Raw genomic sequence first — 23,094 nt, 5'->3', positions numbered from 1 at the left:
AAATGATGGACAGACAAGTGTGAATCTTTGTTCAGGCTGGAAGCTGCAGAGCTTTCCTCTCTCGAGTATATTTTTCAATAAATGGCTAATAAATTTCATTGAATGCTTCATAGGTAATGGACCGGGAACAGGGAAAGGGAAATTGAAATTCAATCTTTTCTGCATGACTCTAGACGGGACCTACGATGAAGAATGGGACGTATTTTCTCTTCTCTCTGCCGGTGTGACGGCATAGAAGAAAATTAGTCGAGCAAATCAGTATCCGATTACCGTCCCTCGTAAATTGCTTGCTGGTTTCAATCATGCGCGTTATGTGTGTGTACTGTCATAAATACTTTGTATCGCTGTGTGACTTTTATGGATTGTTGCAAATGTCAAAATTTAGCACGCTTTGCCAGGCTCATTTCAGCGTGTGAGTGAGGCGATTGTCGGAAATCAACGCGGGAGACAAGTACTTACCGAGCCTATAGGGGGTTTTTTTTTCCTTCTTGCGTTGAAATTGTTTACTATGTAAATTATTTTTATTCTTGACAGATGGCCTTGAAAACGGTGTAGCGTGGTGGTGGAGACTTGGATTAAAAAGCCGAGCAGCACGCAGCCGAAGCCGGACGAAAAATGTCGACGCCAAGTGCGAGCGGGCCCTAAGTGTTCCATGCATGCATGAGGAATTAATGTCAAGCGGCTCCGTATGGCTCTCCCCTTGCCCCAAGAGTCCTCCGCTTCGGCTCGGAACGGAGAATGTGTGATATTTCCTAGTTCATGCGTGTCCACAATATTAATAATAAGCCATACGACGTGTATCGTACATTTTGCGCTAGTGTTGTATCAATTTGTGAACGAATCACCGCATGAGTACAACAACACTACCCTCCAGAAGACAGTGCTCAGTGGCGTCGGGTAGGTCCAGTATTTGTTATTATTTTTAATAAGGAGTTTTTGCGACCAACATTAAGTATGGATAACGAAGTTTTTAGATGATTTGAAGATGAAATCTACTTAAGAATTTCATGTATTTTCAATGTTCTTTCGCTATATCCAGATTACTAATGAAATTTTAAAATAGTTCTGAGCAGTTCTGCACAGAACACAACAAGAACAGAAGAATCGTTCACAGATACACATATTTTGTGAATTTCAATCAGCAGGTTTTTAATATAAAATTACACGTTTTACTATCTGAAATTCAATGAATTAAAGCAGCAATTTACTCGTTCACGTTCAAAAGAAAACTTTCAACAATTAGGTAGTCCTTAGAAACTCATCCATTTGTTATGCTATGAACCATTCATGAACACCATTAATACAATTGTGACATACATGGACGTGATGTGCCTCACATGGTGATATCAGTACACGGACAAAATCTGAATTTAAATGGCGATGTAAATATTCATGCAGGTAAACTTCCTTTTCACGTAAGCTAGCGTGGAAGAAGGTTAAAAAGAGCATTGAAAGTATCATGCAAAATGACGGGTTTATGAGGCTTCCATTTTTCTTGACTATGGCTTAGTCAATCCAAGTAATCAATAAAACCATTAATCGCGTTTTTGCTATTAGATTAGAAATTTACAATACTTTTTTCAACTGTGTAGCTTTGCTCATCATAGTCCAATGTTGTACTACTGACTTCTACTTCATTTGATTTAAAAATAAATTAACATGTCTTTCAGAGGGCAGAATTTTCACCTAGGGCACCGAGGGCCGTATATCACCTAGAATATGCCTAAACAAATCTACAGTAGCTCATTGCTGATCTTGTGCCTTTTGATATTCAACCAAAAATTGACGTTTTAAGTAGTTACGGCATTTCACAGAAAAGCAATAATCTATTGATCACGGAACAGAAAAGCAATTTCAAATCCAAAAGTGGAAAATGTTTCATTCGAGAACACTGACGAAAGGAGGTTGGAGGCTGTATGGTAGCTAACATAGGCAACATGGGAGATCGAAGTAGGCTGCGCTTGAAGACTGACGTGTGAATTTTTGCTGCGCGTTTTTCTTCCTCTGATTTATCAATTTTCAATTTAATGCTGTAATGCTTGTAAAGTGTCGCGAAGCTTTTAAATCAATGTTGAAAAGTGCATAACAGAAACGCGTGTGCAAGATGAGTGAGATTCAAAACTCTTGCCGGGTAGCATTAGCAGCTGGTTTGTGGGGCACGAAGCAGAGGGTTGCCAATATGAATGTTGCGTTCTATTCTGCTAAGTGTCCCAAAATGTGCAGCCATTGGGGATCGTCAAAAGCCTGGAGTATGGGGATTTGAAAGGTTCATCCATTCAACATGACGGAAGAAGCCAACAAAGATAAGTTTAGTTCATTTCGAGGAACCTATCATTTGATGTTCACCCAAGCAACCATAGGCACGTTATTTCGCCTTTTTGGCTATATGCGGGCCTCATCAGAACATACAAACACTGATATAGTCGTTGTTCAGCTTTGCCTATGGTTAGGGGAGAACAGTACATAACGCACCCCCGGGGTAAGACGCACTTTTTCATTTTGTTTTTAGTTTTTCTTGAAATTTTTAATCCAATTCTAGGATTTATCAAGCAGGATTTTTAATTCAGATGCTATGCTAGAAGTGCTGCTTGATAAGACAACAAAATAGTTACGTAAAAGCCATGAAAAACACAAATGAAAGTCAGCTGGTGCGTTCTGCCCAGGGGGTGCGTTGTATACCATTCTCCCCTACTTGGGCAGTTTATAGTCATGAGTACGTACGTGCGTGCAAATAATCATTACCAACATAGGAGAAAATTCGGTAAGATCTTTTTTTTCCTTGGTTTGTTTTCCGTCGATCTTGTTTTCCGTGCTGAGCACCAATGCTACCGACGTGCCAGGAAGGCAGCTCCCACACCTGGACCCTACCTATCGACCCATCAACTCATGAACCGGGGACCAACGGGCTTACTTCCCTTCCGAAGGAAGGCGTGATCAGAGATGTTATGCCTCAGAACATCCCGGCGGTGCCGACTGGGATTGAACCCAGGCCTGCTGGGGTGAGAGGTAGCCACGATTACCACTACACCACCGGCGCCTCGGTAAGATCCTTGCATTGCATTACTTTATGATTTTTCAATATTGCACAAATATTTACACATTACAAACAACTACACATAGTAACTCGGAGCGTTTGGTACGGTATGTCCACACATCCTTCCACCCCTGTAGATTCAAGAAATGTTCCCATTCATTTCCAAGAATCATCTTTGCGGCAAATCCAACGCAGTAGTATGTTGATGTTTATATCATATCTCAGATATGCTGTAAACATCAATTAGACAAGAAAAATGATTAGACCTCATCCAACCTAATCATTTTCCATGATGATTTCTCGTACTGGCTGCGTTTGTATTAGATTAGATTAGATTAGATTAGATTAGATTAGTAGCTAACATAAGCAGCATGTTTAGATGGTGTCAGTGTTCATATATTTCAATAGAAAGTTCGTGTGTAACGTATCGCTTACTGAATTGAAAATTTTGCCACTTTTTACTTCGTTGATTCCTTTGCAGTTCCCCTTCTGTAGTTTCCATTGATGTTCCTGCATCTATGGAAACTACCCAAGTAACCATTGGGGTTTTTGAGAGATCTGCCATCAATTATTTTCGCTTGTAGAATGCTACAGTAAAACTTGCAATGTTATTCGGTTTGCTAAAAAAAAATCTTAGAAAACTGTAGAGCAAGTTTTTGAGTGCTCGTAAGAATTTTATATTAATTTTTAAATCTCAGAGAAAGGATATTAGTTTTATTTACAAAACAAAATTCCAATAATAAACATTTTGGATCTCAGGAGAGAACGAAAAAGAGCACTTTTAACTTGACAATCAGATTAAACGTCATTAACCTTTCATGATTAACCCTACACGCTTGGAAATAACTAACCGTCTTTAACGCAAATCATGAAATGTAAACACACATTTAATGTAAAATTAAGTATACGCAACATACGAAACTCGACGAAAAGTGTGTTGGATTGAATTGTTTTTCAAGTTTCTTGTTATCACAAAGCTAACTGAGCCCAGTTGTTTGTAAGTAATCAATAAGTAAGCTAATTCAGTTTGTGGTGATCTTATGAACTTGGGATTATGCATAGCAAAAAGGTATATTAGTGGTTTTATTGATTACTTGGATTGACTAGACCATAGTCAAGAAAAATAGCAGCCTCATAAAGCCGTCATTTTACAGGATGCTTTCAATGCTGATTTTAACCTTCTTACAAAGAACGGTATATGTATCGCTTGGAAAACCGACTTTAACTATACTTATCGACTCAACTCAACGAGATCGAAAAATGTCGGTGTGTGTGAATGTATCGACATTTTTTTATGTCATGTTTCTCCGCAACCACTGAACCAACATTTTGGGAATCAGTCAACTGTTTCTGGAGAAATACCGAATTTTGGGAGCAAAGTTGTGTTTCTTGACAACCACTGAACCTAATTGGACGCAACAATCGTTAAATGAAAGTTTTGGAAAATTAATAGTTTTGGAATCGGTCATCTGGTTCCGGAGATATGGTCGGAATAAGTTCCGGAGAATACGGATTTTTGGAAATAAGCCGTGTTTCGAGAGCCACTAAACCGAAATTGGACGCAACAACCACCAAAAATGAAAGATACCATGGTTCCTTATAATGTTTTTGACTAGTTTTGAAACCGTTCATTTGGTTCTGGAGATATGGCCGGAATATGTTCAAGTATGTATGGGCCTAATTCCTCGTTACCTCAAATCACATGATAATTAAAAAAAATAACAGGTGACTACCTGTGTGCTGCCTGAGTGCCCAGTACCACGCTGGTCACATTCGACCATGTTCTGGTTAACCTCGGGAAAGTGAGCAGCTTTTGACTAGGGTCAAAATCTATTATATAATTCCTCAAATTATGGGAGAATTCATCCATCACCTCCAACGAATCCAAACAAATAAAGCAACCAACGATATAGACAAAACGCTTGCTACGACTACCACGACAAACTCTCTCTGCAACACAGCTCGATCGGATTGGTAGTATGATAATGATAGATTGCTAGCCTCCTTTGTTGCAATATATGTAGATGGTTGAGGACATAGCTTGATCGGAATAGAGAAAAGAAATTACAACAACAAAATCCCATTAACACGCGTGTATCATCTTTGCATTTACTTCGTGAAGCAGCTTGCCAACAATTTGGTCGTTTCCTTCTACCGACCCGAGCCAGCTGTGTTGCTGAAATCGTTTGTGATGAAGAAAAAGGAAGAAGATTATATCATTATCGTTCGGCTCGTTGATCGTTTGTCATTTTGTCATTCGGAAATATTTTTGTTTCCTTGATCACCTCACATCATATGAGCACTTTTGTCGGAATTTCTACTAATAAGACGGATTAGTTCTCACCATAGGTGGATTAATTCAGGTTTTTTCTGATATTATAGATATCAATGAAACATTTAATTTCCAGGCAACCAGAATGTGTGATTAATAAAATTGTTAACTAGCATGAACATTGTATGCAACGCTTCGAAATGGCTTAGGCAAACAAAACTGGAGGCCATATAGGAAAGAAGATTGTTCGGCACATCTATACATATTATCGTCAGGGGGTAAATGAGCTCTTAGATTTCATCATGTTTTATAGCAACGTTTTGCAAATAATTAACCTTCTTAGACTACATTTACCCACAATTTGTGTCCCGATGACGTTCATCGATGTGTGTGTTTACATATTGCTCAACGAGTATGTGTGCGAAAACGTCAAAATGGGAACATTTTCCCGAAAGAGCCCAAATCATGCACAAATCGCGCTTTTTGCCTAACCTACTTTCTTTTTACGCGGTGTTATTTTAATTTTATGTGATGTTGAAATAAATCCAAAAAATCAAAATAAAAATCTTTAAAAAAGATGGTACAAATTGGAAATTGGAGAAATGTACCCGCGTAAAAAAAAGGGTTAGGTGTTCATGATTTTGATCTCCGCTCCAATTTGAATCCAATTAAATTTATTATCAACATAATAAGTGTAAGCAAATATTTCAAAAGTCTATATGTGGCCTGCCCCCTTACGATTTGGCGCTCATGACCGTGCTCACAGGTAGGTTGCCACGGTTACCCCGCAACAACAAGTACAAAAGCAGCGCGCTGAATGTCCGCAGGCTTATGACCGCTAATATGTATGTTTTCGAGCTTAATTAAGCAGCTCGATCCGATTCGTGCGCTGGCTGGCTGGATGCTTGCTGCTGCTGCTACAAGCCTGCGCACTCCACTCAAAAGATCCAAGTCACAAGCCAGACTTTATTGCACCGTTGCCCTCATGGTTGGTGGGACTGACACAATGACTGATCAGCACTGACAGCTGTCGATGTTGGAGCTTATCCGCGCACTCAAAAAAAGAAAAAAAAAATTTCCGAAGACCATTAATGGCTCTGATTTCCCAGACCACAATAAACGTCTTGAATTGATAAAAAAAAAACTTCTCTCCCGTGGCGGAGGCCGACACCCAGTGGACAAATTTATAGAAATTTTAATAAACACATGTCTCCGTGGTCGATTGAAGATGCCTGATTTGAATCAACACCTCAGCATGTAAATTGTCAATTGGAAGACGATTGCAGTGGCGAAGACGACGCCATCTGCACGTCATTCCACGGTGGCGACGGTGGCCGTGGCTCTCGCTTCCGACGGACGGAGAGCACTGATCGTTACCGGTTTAATGGCCCCGTGTTCTGGCCGCTATTTGGATCAGTACGGAAGGGTAATAATAATCTTTACGAGGCCCCACGGGATGCGTACGAAAAGTACTTTGGTCGCTCGCGGCAGGGGGCAGTGAAACAATCTGCGCGAGAGCCCGGTGGAAGTTTCTTTAATATCTAGGAGTAATCCGAGCCGGAGCGCTTTCATCCGATACTAAAAGAAGTTGTACAGTTTAACGATCCTCGGTTGGGGATCAATTCACGGACTAGCTTCTGGGCAGGTCGGTAGGAGGCCCCCGATACCTGTGCGGCTTAAATCGATCGCTATTTGTTTTGTCATTAGATGATCGCGGCTCCACACGGCAGCTCCTATTTAAATATCTAATTAACACATAAAATATAAGTTTTTATTTGTCACAATAATTAGCCAAGTCATAAACGCTTCCCGCGTGGTGGCAGTTCTGCGGCCATCTACCTACGTCTAAAGTAGTTGGGTGCGAATTGAATTTTAGCAAAAACGCTCAAAGAGCCCTCATCCTCCGACCGATGCGATGGATTGTCACATCACTCGAGAGTTCAATTGGCATTGGGCTGTTAGTTTTCATAATTAGTGAGAGAAATGGGTGCTGTCGACATGGAATAAGCGCGTGGGGCCATAAACGTCAGACAAGCACTCATTTACGGCAGGAAATGAGTCACGTGAACCAGCAACAGCGTCTAGCTACGATTGAGGCTTCCGCTAATCCAAACAGACTAATCATTCAATCGTAAAAATATTTGTAACATATTAATCAAAAAATCATTCCTCCGCTTCGTTGCTTGTTTGTTTTGTGGGATCCGCGAGATTGCTTCCCCTCCTTTTTCGTGCTGCTGCCTTTTGACAGTTGTATGAGGCGTAAGATAACATCGGCGTGCCACGGATGGCTACTTGTGCGGACAGATCAACCCGGTCCGAGGAGCAGCAGGAGGAAATCTTTTATTTACATTGAAATGGACTTAGAGAGATCCGAACGGCCTACCGAAAACCTCCACACTTCTGCCAACGAACTAAATTTAATAAGCGAAAAAAAGAGATAAATACTTTCATCCCACTTATCATTGCGAACATAAATCAAATCCCATATCATGTTCGGATTTCTTTCCTTCTGTGTTTCTGCGCCCTGGGAGCCACTACCTGCATACACAGGACGAGGTGCGCGCTCTTGTCTGTACCACTCCATTCAAAGACAGCCGGACAGATGGACAGACGGACCACTCTCTCGTCACAGCACCCTGGGACACGAGCTCACGCGCCTCGCCATCGACCGCTGGCCCTCTCTTTCTCGCTTGGCACTCGGCAGGCGAAATAATGAGCCCAAGACGGACTCCAGGGCTCACCTGTGCTCGTACCTCCGATGATTGATTACCATCGCTTTTTATCTAATATTTATAACTACTTAAGTGATTTTCCTCAGTTTTAAACTGACATGTTTCTATAGATCAAAATAATTGTGGAAAATTAATAATTTCTGTAATTGTGCAAGCAAGTGAGCGCGCGCGCTCACGGACGAGCCTCCGGACGCGTTTCATCACCAAGGATGACTTGAAAAATGGCCCATCGTCGTCGGATGATTCCCGGTCTCAGTGAGCGATGTAATCAACTGCTGCAACCCCTTTCAGCTGCTAAGGAAATCACTTCTCACACCGACAACGGGACTCCGCTTTTGCTAAAGACTTCCGGAGTCAAGCTGACTTTCTCGCTCGCTTGCTCTGGACTCGACGGGACCTTTTATGATCCTAATTTTTGTGCGCTGGCTGCCTGCTGCAGGATTGCCGAAAGTCATGAGAATTTCCGTAATTAGCTCGAGCAGTCACCCCCTACTGACTGGGTAATTAGTGTGTCCGAGTCCGAGATGATGGTGCTAATTGTTGCTTCGCCTTCCATTCTTGTCATTGTCTTTGTTTTGCTGTTCCTTCGAAAGTAAACAAACGCCGTCCTCAAGGCTCGCAAATATTCCAAACATCCACCTGCAGCTGAAGGTAGACGACTGTCTATCGGGGTTGTGTTTTGTGATTAGGCCACAGCCGCCGCCGGGTACCTGACTCTAAGAACAACCCAAAACCATCAACCGGGTGTGTAACAGAAGCAGCAATCCGGAGAATTTTAAACAACAACAGAGGCCGACCGAAACCCGTTTGACCACTTGTGCCCCTTGAGTCAGGCGAATGCCGACGACGGGTTATTCAAAATTGGGACCGTGATTTCCCTTTCGGTGCGCGCGGAACCCGAAAACTGAACCCCATATTGGCTTATTATTATTATTATCATCCAGTTTTTGGGACGTAAACTGGTTCTAAGCCGCCGCTGCCACACCAGCCCGGGTGCTTCTTCAGGACGCGCATGCTCCGTGACAGGTTGCGCGCGCGCGCGTGTGTATGGATAAAGTGCGGCGGTCAGGGTAAGAATTTCCAACAAAACAAACCCGTCCCGTGTGGCACAGTTTCTGGGAGGAACGTGTGTTGCTGATTGTTTTGTTGCTTTTAGGAACCCGGGACGATGCACTTGATGTCGATGCGTGGTGCCCCGGTACCAACGGCAGCTTCCGTGTTGATTTTCGCAGGTGGAAACCGGATTCCGGTTCCAACGACGACCGGTTCCGGGGTGAGAGATTGCTTCATTTGGATTGTTTGTGGTTTAGGATTATGGACTCGTTTGGAACGGGAGAGATTGTTGGGTTTGGTAATCGGTGAAATGGGTACGTTTCGGGTATGCTATTTTTAAGATTCCATCAGGATGACAACAAATGAAATGTTGTACGTGAATAATTGTCTTGTCCGGCATTAATTGATGATAATCGATTCAATATCATCGAAAAACATCAATCTAAGTCTGGCAAGAGAAAATATACGGTGAAACACCATTCGAATCCTAAACGTTAGATCGATTATTAACGATAATGCATCGACTTGTACGAAAAACAATTAAGATTGATTATGGCTAGGGATTATGGGGCCTCAGATAGCCTAGTTAGTAAAGGCACGGTATTACAAAGCTGGAGACGATGGGTTTGATTCACAGGCCGGTCTAGAACATTCATTTGATGTTCTCTACCTTCTTCTTCTAGGCTTCTTACGCTTCTGTAGCAAGCGTTTTAATTCATTCCTTTATTTAACGTCGGTCTCTGTTCCGCAATCTAGTGAGAATCACCGACGGATATCGATTGCCATCCATTGACGGCAATCGAATGTGCAAGAAGGCAGCTTCCACACCTGCGTAGGATATCGCACCCATTTAAACACACATGGGCCGGGACCAACGGCTTTACTTCCCTTCCGAAGGAAGACGTGACCAGAAATTTTTATGCCTCAGAAAAATCCCACCGACCTCGACTGGGATTGAACCCAGACCCATTGGGGTGAGCAAGCAGTCACGCTTACCACTACACCACCGGCGCCGGCTAATACATTTTTTTTCGGAATAGCAGTATCAGTTCTCTCATTTCCTCTGAATGATACTAATGCAAAAATGGTATTGACTTCGAAAGCTCTCTATTAAAAACTGCGGAAGTGATCAGAGAACACTAAGGTGAGGGCTGGCGTAAAGTCCCAGTAGGGACGTAATAAAATCAAAGAAACATCTGACATTTGATGTCTTCAGTGAAGTTTGAAATTATGTCAGCTTTAACATTGTTGAAGATCATTTGTCTTTATTCTCAAAAATAAGAAAGTTAGTTTTTGGATATCAATTATTTTGAGGATCACCCTAATGTTTTCAGCCACCAACAGAAGGGACTTTTAAAGCTCAAAGCTTCACCAAATACACCAAAAGGCGTAGGAGATTAACTCGATAGGCAAAGATACACTTTTAATTGAGCAGTAATTTCAAGAATGAAATAAGTCAAATGGTCGTACTTCTATAAAAAATGGCTTCAAACGAATGTTTTTAAATAAAAACGGAATTTTGGCCAGAATCAAGTAGTTTAAATGTTCCTGGATGTGTTTTTGAAGTGTGAAGCCATTGTTGACAAAAGCACTTACGATCATATAACCATTTATCCTAGATTTGCTTAAAAAAGTAGAAGTGTCTGTGCCTAGGGGCACGAACGGAGGCTTGACGTAGGACCGCTAGGGGACGGAACAAATATGTTGATCATTTAGTTCTTAACTCTTTCCGTTTTTGAATTGGTGGCTCTGAAAAGGGCCGGTTGTTTTTCAAATGGTGGCCACACCAGTGCAAGTCGATGCCTACCGGATGACGGCGGCCTAGTCATGCTGCCTATTGCGGAAAGCTTTTCCTCCTGTCGATGTAGGTGCTTTCGAAGTCGTGTCGGCTTCGGATTGCTGCGATGCGTGCTGTTCCGCTCATACGTCATGTCCGACGCTTATCCGTCCGTTTCGCGAAAGCAAATGACGAAGAAAACGATTTGGCAAGCGTTTTTATTATCGCTGCTTTTCTCTTCCCTTCCCTTCCATTCATTGGTGAAATGGTGAGTGATCAACCGAGCATTGGTAAGCGTGATTACCTCTCACCCCAGCAGGCCTGGGTTCAATCCCAGTCGGCGCCGCCGGGATGTTCTGAGGCATAACATCTCTGATCACGCCTTCCTTCGGATGGGAAGTAAAGCCGTTGGTCCCCGGTTCATGAGTTGATGGGTCGATAGGTAGGGTCCAGGTGTGGGAGCTGCCTTTCTGGCACGTCGGTAGCATTGGTGCTCAGCACGGAAAACAAGATCGACGGAAAAAACAAACCAAAGGAAAAAAAAAAAAAAAAAAAAACGAGCATTGAGATCGCTCATGTGAGCATGCGCAATGTGTCGTTTGTTCGATTTGCGCTCTATCGTTGCGTCCGTGTTTGGGATTATTCGTTACATGTCTGAATTTTGATTTTTTTTAATGTGACCCCCAGTATAGAAATTAAAGATGTAGTCTTACGTCAAAACTTATTTTTTAGTATAAAAAAACTTATTTATTCATCACGTAAATTTTCTAGTGAGAGGGGCGCAAAATTGAAAACTTGCAATCAACTAAAAAATCCTGAGTATGACTCTGCATCCAGACATTAGTTTTTGCACAGTTTTAACCAAAAAACTAATGCTGGAAAAATATCCTGTTCATCTGCCCAAGTAACACTACAAGTTTTATACAGGTTTTAAAGCATTCTACATCCCTAAATCATGGTCTGCAGAACCCTCATAAAACCAAAATTGATACATGGGTGGTGTTATGATCTCGGCTGGGATTGAACCCATTCCTACTGTGGTGCACAGCAGTATCGCTTGCTAGTTTTGCTTCTCGAAAATGATGCAACTTTGCCACTTATTTTAACGGCATTACCTGCTTTTAGTTCTGGGTAAGTAAATGGTCAAATGGTACAATACAGAGTGGCCGAATGGTCGTCAAGATGACTTATCATTGCACTATCAGTTTTAAATTTGTAGATGGCAAACCTCGAACACTAGTATGACTTTGCCGGACCAGGAAGTTTGCCTGAATAGTGCATTGGCTGAATGGACGTTTGGCCAAAACTTGTATTCACAACTGGTTTTCATTTTGATTTCTCAGACTTGAAGACATTTTTGAAAATCCATGGAATTTTCGAGAGCATCTAGACGTAGTGATTTTTCAAAATTTCGAGCACATATTTTTTCCAGCCAATTTTGAAAGTTTTAAGGACTAAGGGAAGTATTCATGTCTTTTGAACTGTTTCTAGGAATAGATGATTATTGTTCTCAATTTTTTTTTAAATACTTATCTCAGTTCTCCAATTTTCTCGAAAAAAAATATATGATTATATCCTTGAGCTTTGAGTGATTTCAGATTGATGATAATTTAAAATCAAACAGATTTAATGATTTTCCTTATTTTAAACATGAGCAGTTCTTTCGAGTTAAGCGGTTCTGGTTATTTATAACACCTTACATCAAATATGGGCAGCCTATATTTTGCATCAATAGAAACAATAAAATGTGTCCTAACAATCAAAAATTGATCCATAAAAACAGGCAGATGTGGGAATATTTAAGTTGAAATATTAATTTGAAAAACTGTGAAGGCACCATGATCATACATAAATACTCCATAACAAATATTGAATGCACCAATAAACTTTACGAAATGTTCCATAAAGTTCGACGACATGGGACATTTCATTTTTTGTATTGGTACATTGCATATTTTTTAGGGAACATTTATTATTTTAAAAACTTCTATTATACGCTTGCCCGTCGCTCTGCTCTACTAACCAAAAAAAAACATGGGCAGGACAGTTAATCTGTGCATCAAGAAAAGAGAACGTTCCTTAAAAAAGATTAGATGTAAAAAAATATGAAACGCATTAACAAAAAAAAAAAAAGTATATGCCAATAAAACATATGAAGGTACCAACAATAAATCGAAAATGTTTCATTACGTTCGGCGATTTAATTGGAACATTTAATCGTTTTTATTGGCAGACTAGCTGAGTGTGCCCGGTCTTGCTCGGGATTCAATATTAGCTTGAGTTTATGCGCCGATTCAAAAAAAAAAAGTATGCTATAATTATTTGTTTCATTTGTATGGGAGCCCCCTTATACAGGGGAAGGGGTCTCGAACCATCATAAGAACCTTTCCCGGCTAAAAACCCCTGCATACAAATTTTCACGCCTATCGTCTATAAGGGCCAGACAGACAGACACAAATTCATTTTTATATATTAACTCCATTCTAAAAAAAAAACGTTCTCGCAGTTTAAACTTGAAAGGTTGCGTCTAGTGTGACCCTTTAAAAGTTATATCAAGAATAAAATTAACAATCCAACTTCCCGAGGTATAAATATTAGAAGACTATATGTTTTTTGGATTTAAATTACCCATAGCTTTTGAATGTTAAGTTATACCCAAATACTTTTTTTTCAAAATTGTGCACCATAATTGTTTCTACAATTCTGTTAAAGACAACATTTTCAAAACATTTGAAAAAAAAAAATAGAATGAGAAAATTAGTTTTTAGGAGCACCCTAATTTAAGGAAGAGCTTGGAAATTATTTCTTCAGGAAAGTTGCTTGAAATAATATTTTCTGCAAGAATGTTAGCACTTAAAGCTTACCTGAAGAATGTTGCCACATATAACATAAAACTAAAAACTTAGATGCCTGATTCAAGCTATAATGAGAACCACCCCAATCATCTTTTTTTTATAAAAATTAGGCACATTTAATTAGGTTCAACGCACCTATAGTAAGGGTACGCTAATGCAATGTTTTTCTGTAGTGGCTTATGGAGTCTCGGATGGAGCCACGATTAGAACACATTACACTAACGTACCTCCAATATAGGTGCGTTTACGCTACAAACAACTTCTACGAAGACACTATCCCTCTAAGATGAATAGACACGGAGCAAATGATTCATTACCGTTATATTTCCATTTATGACCACAGTGCGTACGTATGGAGTTTTGTCATTGTATGTTTTCTGGTAGCTGATATTTGAATTATCTAGAAAATGTGAATCCATAAATGGCCAATGGTTGATTTGCCTTGTAAAATTAGGCATTATAGCGGCCATTTGTGGATTCTATCAATTGTGTCCTTAAATCCAGAGATTCGTTTAAAAAATACATTCCCATCTTGGACAACGCATCAACAAGACTGGCAACTCTCTCATTTTTTCAAACGACAGCTGTAAGACAGGCATAATCGCATCATATACTGTCACTTGAATGATGACCAGTCCTCTTGCTGTAATTTCTTAATTCCCAAGTAATCAACATTCGCACTACTTTGCTTATTTAAAATACAGTAATGGCCCAATTTTGCAGCCCCTCCAAGCATGAATCTTTGATCTTTCCATAATTGCTCATAATCGTAATTCCAAATCTCTCTCATTCATCTTCTTTGGTGCAATTAGACGCATGGGATTCGTAGAACATTAGAAATGATTTTCAAAAAGTGAGTTTACATAATTGAGTTATTACTGTATTAGGCAACCATATGAATCTAATGACAAATATGGCAGATTGTTCAAATGCACCAAAGTAAAACCTTTCCAAAAATATCGATAACTTGATTCCAAACTGACAACATGCCAAACCGAAAGGATCTACTGAAGGACCGTTGGTTGATATAGAAACGTCATCGAAAGTCTTTTAAAAGAACTCAATAAATAGACTGAGCCCTTTAAATAGATTACTACCTGAGTCTCAATCACGCCAATGACCTCTAAATCCACAGGGCATTGCAAAGAACGTTCGAACAGCTGTAACAACACTCTCCAGATGTCCTACAGGAGAGAGAGAAAAAAATCCTCTGGTCCAAATAAGAACGTTCAACATTAAGCAACATGAACAAAAAAAAAATCGGTCCAATCGTCCTTTTCTTCTAGGTCCAATAATCACCACCGAGACTCATTATATGCAAATCCGCCGTCCTTCGAACCGACGCGGTTGCGCGGTGCAATCACAATCCCAAATCCAGAAACTTTCACACGGGCCCGGCCACCAACTACCTCACATCCAAGACCAATACTACGAACGAAATCCTTCTGCCTTTGAGCAGACCAACGGATAAAAGTCGCCTTTGCCAAGGTGATTGAAGAGATCCGAAAAAAATGAATCCTAAACAGACAGCAGACCCTTCCTCGTGTATCACACCATCATCAACATCGGAGGAATCATCAATGCGGAAGGATAGCGCAAACTGTCCGTGGTCCCTTTCGTCATCCCTATCTCCCGAGGAGTGAAGTTGTGTGTGTGCACTGTGCCAACGGACCTTGAAGACGTAAAAAAGGACCTACCTTCCCATTTCACCAGAGGCGAGATGTCCAACGACGTTAAATAATAACCTCAAACAATGAGATGAATGAGCGTTTTTTGTTCGTCTTTTGCCTCGATGAAGAATGTACAAAGAAGCGGTCCTTGCAGAGCAAAGCAGAGCAGGACCGAGATGTAATAAAATGATCATGCAAGGGAATAAAAAAAAAAAGATTTTGTAATAAAAAGGGTTAGGACCCTTTTCAGAGTGCGAGCAATGCTCATTTTCTTCCCTTTCCCTGGTCCCTGGGGTCCGGCCTGGCACCACTCTGTTATTATCCTTTATGATATTTATTCTTCACGGACGGAGCGCGACGTGGACAACAAAGTTTTTTTCGGAGATGCCTTGCCGTGCTCGGCCGTAATGTGGACGGACATACACACAGGGGAACTGTTCTTCCGTGAGGAACGCACATAATTTGCCTTGGACTTGAACGGTGCGCAGGGTTGGACCCGGAGCGTTAGTTCGGAAAGCGTAGCAATTGAATTGAGCAATCCAACCCTGCACCACCGAACTGCCGTCGCCGTCGGTTGTCGCGTCGTCTTTTGAGACTAGCGTGAAGATCCGTTCAGGAAGCGCACGCACACGGTGAGAGGGACCCTACTGCGACTGTTGCCTGACGCGACTCAGCAGGATCATCAGACGAGGCTATACACCCGGGGATCGTCGGTTGTTCTATCATGCGTCCGGTCGGTGTGGAGAGGAAAATTTATAATTAGAGTTTACGTGTGAAGATCCGTGTGCAACTGTGTGCGTACGGAAGTACGCGTTTCGGGGTTTTCGGTCGGCCAGCTGGCTGCTGGCTCTCCGAAGTAGTGCGCTAATTGCAGGTTCCAGACTGCATGGTCTATATGGTTAGAGTGATGGTTAAAATTTCTGCACGGTCAAATATCTGGCGTGGTGTGGCGGATGGCATATGATTGGTGCACTGCTCATTTGGTGGGTCATTTACACCAGGAACGGCCCCGGTACGCCTTGCTGGCTGGATCCGGCTGGTAGTAGGTAGTGTTGTTGTTTTGATGTGGACCATGATTGCCGAGGCCGGAGCCGGTAATTGATGGTTTGGATTGTCAGCGTGCTTACTCGGAGGAAAAATGGAAATGCACGCCTTGGTGGAGGGTACTGACCGATTGTAGCACAATGAGGCGGCTGATTGGATTTTTGTAATTTAGGACGGTCAATTTGAAGCTTTTTTTTAGCAGACGATTTATTAACGCACAAGTAGTAAACACTTGCCGGTGAAAAATCAATCATTGTAATAAATTGAATTCATTCAATATCATCCGTTAATAGTATAGCTAATAGGGTGGTTTAAATAATCGATCATCGGCGCTGATCATCCTCACAATATTTTGGTCCATTTCTTCACAAATCTCATACTGCACTGGTTCTTTGAAGTGTGCTTCGGAAGCTACTTACGTCTTGTTCAAGTCGTCCTAACATATTGCCGTAAATTATTTACAGGTTTTGCTTGGGTAAGATGCACCCCGGGGCAAGATGGCTTTTTGCAAATTTTGAATACATTTTTTAAATTTTATTTTGAGGACTTATCAAACAGCATTGCTAGTTCAGACATTTAACAAGGAATGTTCCTTAACAGTTCCTGGAAAATTAGCTAAAAAGGTATTTTAAACGTCAAAAAGACATTTTTGCCTGGGGTGCATCTTACCCTATCTTACACTACATGATTAATTAAATTTTTAATTATTCGAATTATGGTGTGAAATTAATACTATTAACTTGGACAAGCAGAGATAATTGTACCACGGCACCTAAATAGCTATCAGCCAAAATTTGATAAACAAAAAGACATAAAACTGCATTTTGACTAAACTATAACTTGACATAAAACTACATTGACGCGTCCTATTCGCAAAGCTTTAATTTTCTCGTTAATCCAACCGCATAAAATTTGGAGTTTACTAAGAACTTCGATGATTTCTTTGGTACGATTATAAAAATTGTTTTTATAAGAATTCAGTAAAAAAATCCCTGTTTTTTAGGATGTAGTTTGTATAAAATACTTCAAAGGATCACAAGGTCACTACATCTATGACTTTGTCAGACGATCAATTGAAGTGTATTGTGCTCATTTGGAGCTGAAAATACTGTTGAATTACTTATTCATTAATAATGCTAGAAATTGCTTCATTTCATGCATTTAAACAAAATTAGAAGCGCTGGAGGTGGAGCTCATAAAACTAAATACTGGTCTTGTAACGTGTTTTTTAAAAAACCAACATTATAATCAATAAAATAGGTGGAATAATATTATTTAAAAAATTAAAACCCTGCTGAACATGGGATTCGAACACTGGTTCTTGCCGTGGTAAATATGTACCTAGCTACTCAACTAGCATTTTTAGCTTTATAAGCCACCTTTTCCAGAATTGTGATGTAAAGTAGCTGAAAAAAATTCTGCAGATACAGTTACAGAAGCAGAAGCTTGCAACAAAGTTTTGGAGAACGTTCACTCAACTTTTTCACAACCATTATTCAATTTGTCAGTCGCAGTGCATAACAGCAGCCAATAAACGCTAATGTCACTTCTATGCAAATATTTATAAACCTTCCGCTTAAGAGGGGCGACCCCGGCGTATTGGTTAGAATCCATACCTCTCACGCTAAAGTCACGAGTTCAAATCTCACCTCCGGACAAGTCACGAATGACCCAAGAGCGTTAAAGAGACTATTATAATAGAAAAAAACTTTCACCTTGTAGTTGCAAAACAAAGCTAATTAAAAGCATATATTACTCATTTGATGGCTTCTACACATCCAACCAGTGATGGCATAATCATTAGCAAATTGATATTTTTCCGCTCTCATATGCTCTCAATATCACGCTGCCAGCCGTTATGGAAGTTTCGGTTGCGTTCGGGTGTAAAGCAAAAATTATGAAACTCAATTGCACCACTGTTTGGTGAGATTTGCAGCTGGTGAGTTTTGTTAGCTTGATATTCCGAGCTGCGATAACACAGCTTACAATATCAACCGCAGATGTTTGCTTGTTGATTTTTATCTTCGAAAATCAAGCGTGATCTTGTTCTTTGGTGAGGTTTTATTTTTTGATATTTTCCCAACAATGCAACCAACCACTCTTGCTGAATAACATAAACATCAAAAGTGCTTTTCAACAACTAAACAACCTTTACTCAGCTTATAAACTGTGTTAGCGCTACTTTGAAGCATTTTTAAAGTCATCTAGGTTTATTTTTAGACGTGGGCAGTTTTACAGCTTTTACTCCGCTCCTTTACAAAGCTGAACTAACTAGTCGAGAAAAGTGATTCATGTGCACTATTATAAAGTCTCTACTCAGCGATCTTGTTGTTGAAGACAATGTCGATTTGTTTACGTCAGCTCAAAGTGTTAGCGTAGCGAAGTTGGTAGTTTCAAGGTTTGCCAATGCGGTGGTCTGGAGGTCGAGTCCAAGTTCCTGTGCAGGGTAATAATTTGGTGGTTTGCTTATAAATAATTTCGAGTAATTTGATTCGCAGCTAAATAAAATCAATAAATTGCTCCATCAACAAATGGTAAATAGTATTTCAAGATCAAGCTGTGTAGTGATTATCGAATAATTGGGAAAGGTTGAATAAGCGCCTCTCAAGTTAACACACAACTTAACAGCAGAATAACTGCTGTATAGAAGTGTAAATGGATATGCAATAAGAGTTTGTCCCAAACCAACCGTCCCAACAGTCATAAGTAGCTGACTAAGTTTGCCAGATTTACTTGTATAGAGGTTGAGAGGTTGAGAGGTCTGCGAAAAATGTCTGAAAATTTCAGAAATGTCTGTAATTTGGCTGCATAAAATTAGCAAAAGTTCTGCGTGTAACTGAGGGGTGGTCATGAAATAGATGCAAAATTTGAAATGTCATTAAAAGTCATGTTCGAAAGTCATGTAGTTAACTCATAGACTAGGTAAAACTTTCCGAGCTTTTTCGGGAATTTGTTTTGTAATATGAGCAACATCTCGATGTACATTATGAAATTAGTACACGGAAAAAAGTTTTCGTGTAGTTTCCATTTGGGAATGCACATACTATTTTTCCATTTATAAAACCAATGCTATCTATCTCAATTTCACATAACATTCATGTGATCACATGAGTTCTATATGATAAATCACTTAAATTTCATTTGACACATAAGGTTCATGTGATTTTGTGGTGGAATTCCCAATTATGATATCACATGAAAGTTATGTGAAATTCTAATGAATATTTACCATTGGATATGTGACTTATTCTTTGAGTGTATATTTCTAGAGTGAGTAAATTTTTCGTCGATTTTTGTCATATTCGAAAAGATTTATGAGGCTCGGAAATTTTTACTCAGTCTACAAGTAAACTACGTTTTTTAAAGTTTGAATAATTTAAACTTAAATTTGAGTCGATCTTATATGCCATGTATTGTGGAAATCCGTTAGTTACTTAGGTCCTTTTGCAGGCCAGCAGCGGGGGAACGAGCACATCTTAGTGAGAGATTCAACTTTCCACCACCAAATCGACAATCAAAAGAGCAATTTATATGCTTATTAATGCGATTCTAAGCACTTCATGCTCACCAAGTGTTGATGAATCAGAGTTGCTGAAACGATTAACATAGGAAGGAATATCGAAATAAAGATCATCGAGAAATGTACAGTACTGTACAACGAAGCCAAGTACGATGTACTGGCGCTAAACACTAACACTGTGGTAACGATTTTACAAATACAATTTTAAAATAAAATGTATCAAGCAACATATTATTACGTTTTGCAAAATGATTACACACCTGGGAGAGAAAACCTTGGCTAAATATAACACAATTTTATGATACCCACCTTTTTGCCTTTCTCGTACATCAAGGTGTACCGAAAGGCTATAATATCACTTGAAAAACACAATTTCGTTCCAAGACCCGGAGAGACGAATGGCATATACCATTCATGGCATATACCATGGCTTTTGGAGGGAGCTCTCACTCCTCAAATGGTATAAATAGAGGGGCCTTTCAATTAGAATCGATTCCTGGCGATGAAGGCAATAATGACAACTGTTTCAAAACCGAATATTTCATCATTTCTCAATAGTGATGGAGTAATACGATATGCACTGAACTAAAGACACGGAATATACTACAATAGATCAAATTACTGGTCGCAGTGGTGTTATGTCCCAAACAGAGGAAAACAGGGATGAAGAATCTTCTATTATTTTTTGGAAGAATCTTCTGAGGGAAGCCAAATTTAAATGTCTATTATTATTATTATTTAGCTTTATTAAGGAGGCTTTCAGCCTTGGGCTGGTTCGCCTCCATTAAATGTCTAGGTTAAGGTTCCTGGGAAATCAGAAGGTATTATCAATAGGAAGCCAAAAGATCTTATGATATGAACTTCCATGGAAAGTTGGACACATTTTGGAAGAAACATCTGAGGCAGCTTGGATGTCAAAACATTAAAATTACATTTTGAATTACCGTTCATTTTACTATGGACAAATAATATTTAAAAACATTGATTTTTCATAAATTTTTTGAACGATTAAAAGCTACTCGTTCCTTTACCGGCGGGGTAAGAAGGACCACCAACTGGGTAAGACAGACCATGACTGGTTTTTCAGCAACCAGTGCATCAAATTGGACGCAACAAGCACCAAATGATATGTGTTATGGTCACATAGATTACAATTGAACATCTTTGAGATTGGGGTTAACTGGTTCCGGAGATATGGCCGGAGAAGGTTCCGGTGTGCGCAGGTCTAGAAATGATCAAAAACGTTACAAACTCATAATGCGAGAAATCAAATCGCATGAGAATTTGAAAATATGATCAATGGGAGTAATAGTGAGTGTTCAAGGAACACATTGGCCACTCCTGGAAATATATCGAGTACCCTCGGGGAAGAGGTTAAAATCATATTGAATCAAAACCCACCATGACAAGTCTAATCACATGAGAGTTCAAAAACATTGTCACTGGTGGATATATTATGTACGGTGAACCACAGTGGCAATACATATTTTACGGTACATACGGAAAGGTTAATAAGTTTTGTTGCCATCAGTAATAATAACATTTCGTTTGGTGATAAACTGCGCTAGATTAAGAAAGACTAAGTGCGGGTTGTCTTAAATAGACCAGAAATGGGGTAGTTAACCCTCTATCAAAATAAAAAAATTATATTGTTAATCTATTCTGTATTGAACATTTGCAAGAATCGTGGTGGTGGTCAGCCTTATCCTGCCGGGCGTTCTTATCCCGTATTCCCTTACCTACTGGGATGCATATAATTTCCACGAGTTTGGGATCGTAGACTGGATGGACAGAAATCGGGAAAGAAATTAAGAGGAGGCCACGCGGCTGGCATTGTTGAAGGATAAGACAGTTGGAAGAATGAAAGAAGTTGCGGGTACAGGAGAAAGCACATGGTAAGCCACCCACGGAACATCAGCAGAACTCATCAGGATTCTTATATGACATTGGCTCAGAGTACGGATTTAAGGAGTTAGCCCTTGTAGCGGGTTCAATAAATGGATTTTTTGGTCTTAAATGATAGTTTAGAGTCTAAAGAATACGGGACAGTTGGTTTTATACCCGGGAACACTTTCTTTCACATTAGTTTGGGGCGGAGACTTGGGGACTATCTGTGCGCTCCCGGCATGAAATTTATCTTTAATCGCGGTTTTCTCGAAACCATGTTTTTCAAGTCAGGTGGAAACGAATGTCATATTTCTAATTGATTAATCGATTTTTGATTTGTTTTTTGTAGCTTGTTCTACAATTTTTTTTTCTAGTTAAGTACCTGAGTTTTTTATCTTTATATTTAAAAGTTTTTTTTTTAAATAGACCTGAAAATCAGACCACAATCACAAAATCAATATTTTTACAATCGGCCAAGTTTAAACATTCTAATTTATGAAATTTTATCCATTTCGTTCTACACACTTAGGTTCTCTGAGACTGACATAAACGAGCGTCAATTTTGACATAAAGTTGAGTCATAATAAACGCGAAATTAAGTTCAATCAAACGTACTTTCGAACTTTTTAGTCTCGGAGCACTTAATTTTACATGACATGTTTGTTTACGTCTCATCCTTTATGTCAAAGATAGATTCCATGACGTGTAATATTAGGTATTTCTAAGTGTGTAGGACTACCTCCGGCTGCAAAGCTTTTCATTCTGCAAACCACTTCACGCCAGGGATGCCATCACTTAGACGACTGCAGCGCTACCTCACTGAAGATTTCAAAAACCAAAAATTGTGAAAATGTTATTTATAATATTTTCAATTGAATGCTGAAAACCGCATTCTTTTAAAGTGTTTCTGTTTGCAAAAAAAAAAAAAAAATACCGCGGAATTAACCCCGTTTTTCGGCTTCTACACTTTCCTAACCCCCAATTGATTTTAAAATTTATTTAAAGAAATTTGCCTCCGCAATGTTTTTGTTAACGGTTGAGCCTTACCAAATGAACGGAATGTAAAAACCAATTCGTTAAAAAAGCTCCAGTGATTAAGGTTGCAATATTTTGTGAAGTCAATCCAAGTATCCAACAAGTTCGTTAAATGCTCTCTATTCACTGTTTTTGCAATATGGAGGCCTTAACTGCTTCATTTTGAATAAAGTAAATATTTGTTAATACACTACCCTCTCGTTTGATTAAATAGC

The 23,094-nt window shown here is 39.7% G+C and overlaps 1 protein-coding gene across 4 annotated transcripts in view; it reads right to left on the bottom strand.

The window, feature by feature from the left end:
* The window catches only part of grh (grainy head), a 558,597-nt gene that overhangs the window by 207,145 nt on the left and 328,358 nt on the right, over positions 1–23,094 (bottom strand). The gene's annotated exons all lie outside the window — the stretch shown is intronic.

The sequence above is a fragment of the Ochlerotatus camptorhynchus genome, unplaced genomic scaffold (assembly GCF_037179485.1).
Source record: "Ochlerotatus camptorhynchus isolate MF236.1 unplaced genomic scaffold, CSIRO-AGI_Acam_v1.1 ptg000033l, whole genome shotgun sequence".
Lineage (NCBI taxonomy): Eukaryota > Metazoa > Arthropoda > Insecta > Diptera > Culicidae > Ochlerotatus > Ochlerotatus camptorhynchus.
This window is presented reverse-complemented; position numbering and strand designations above follow the sequence as displayed.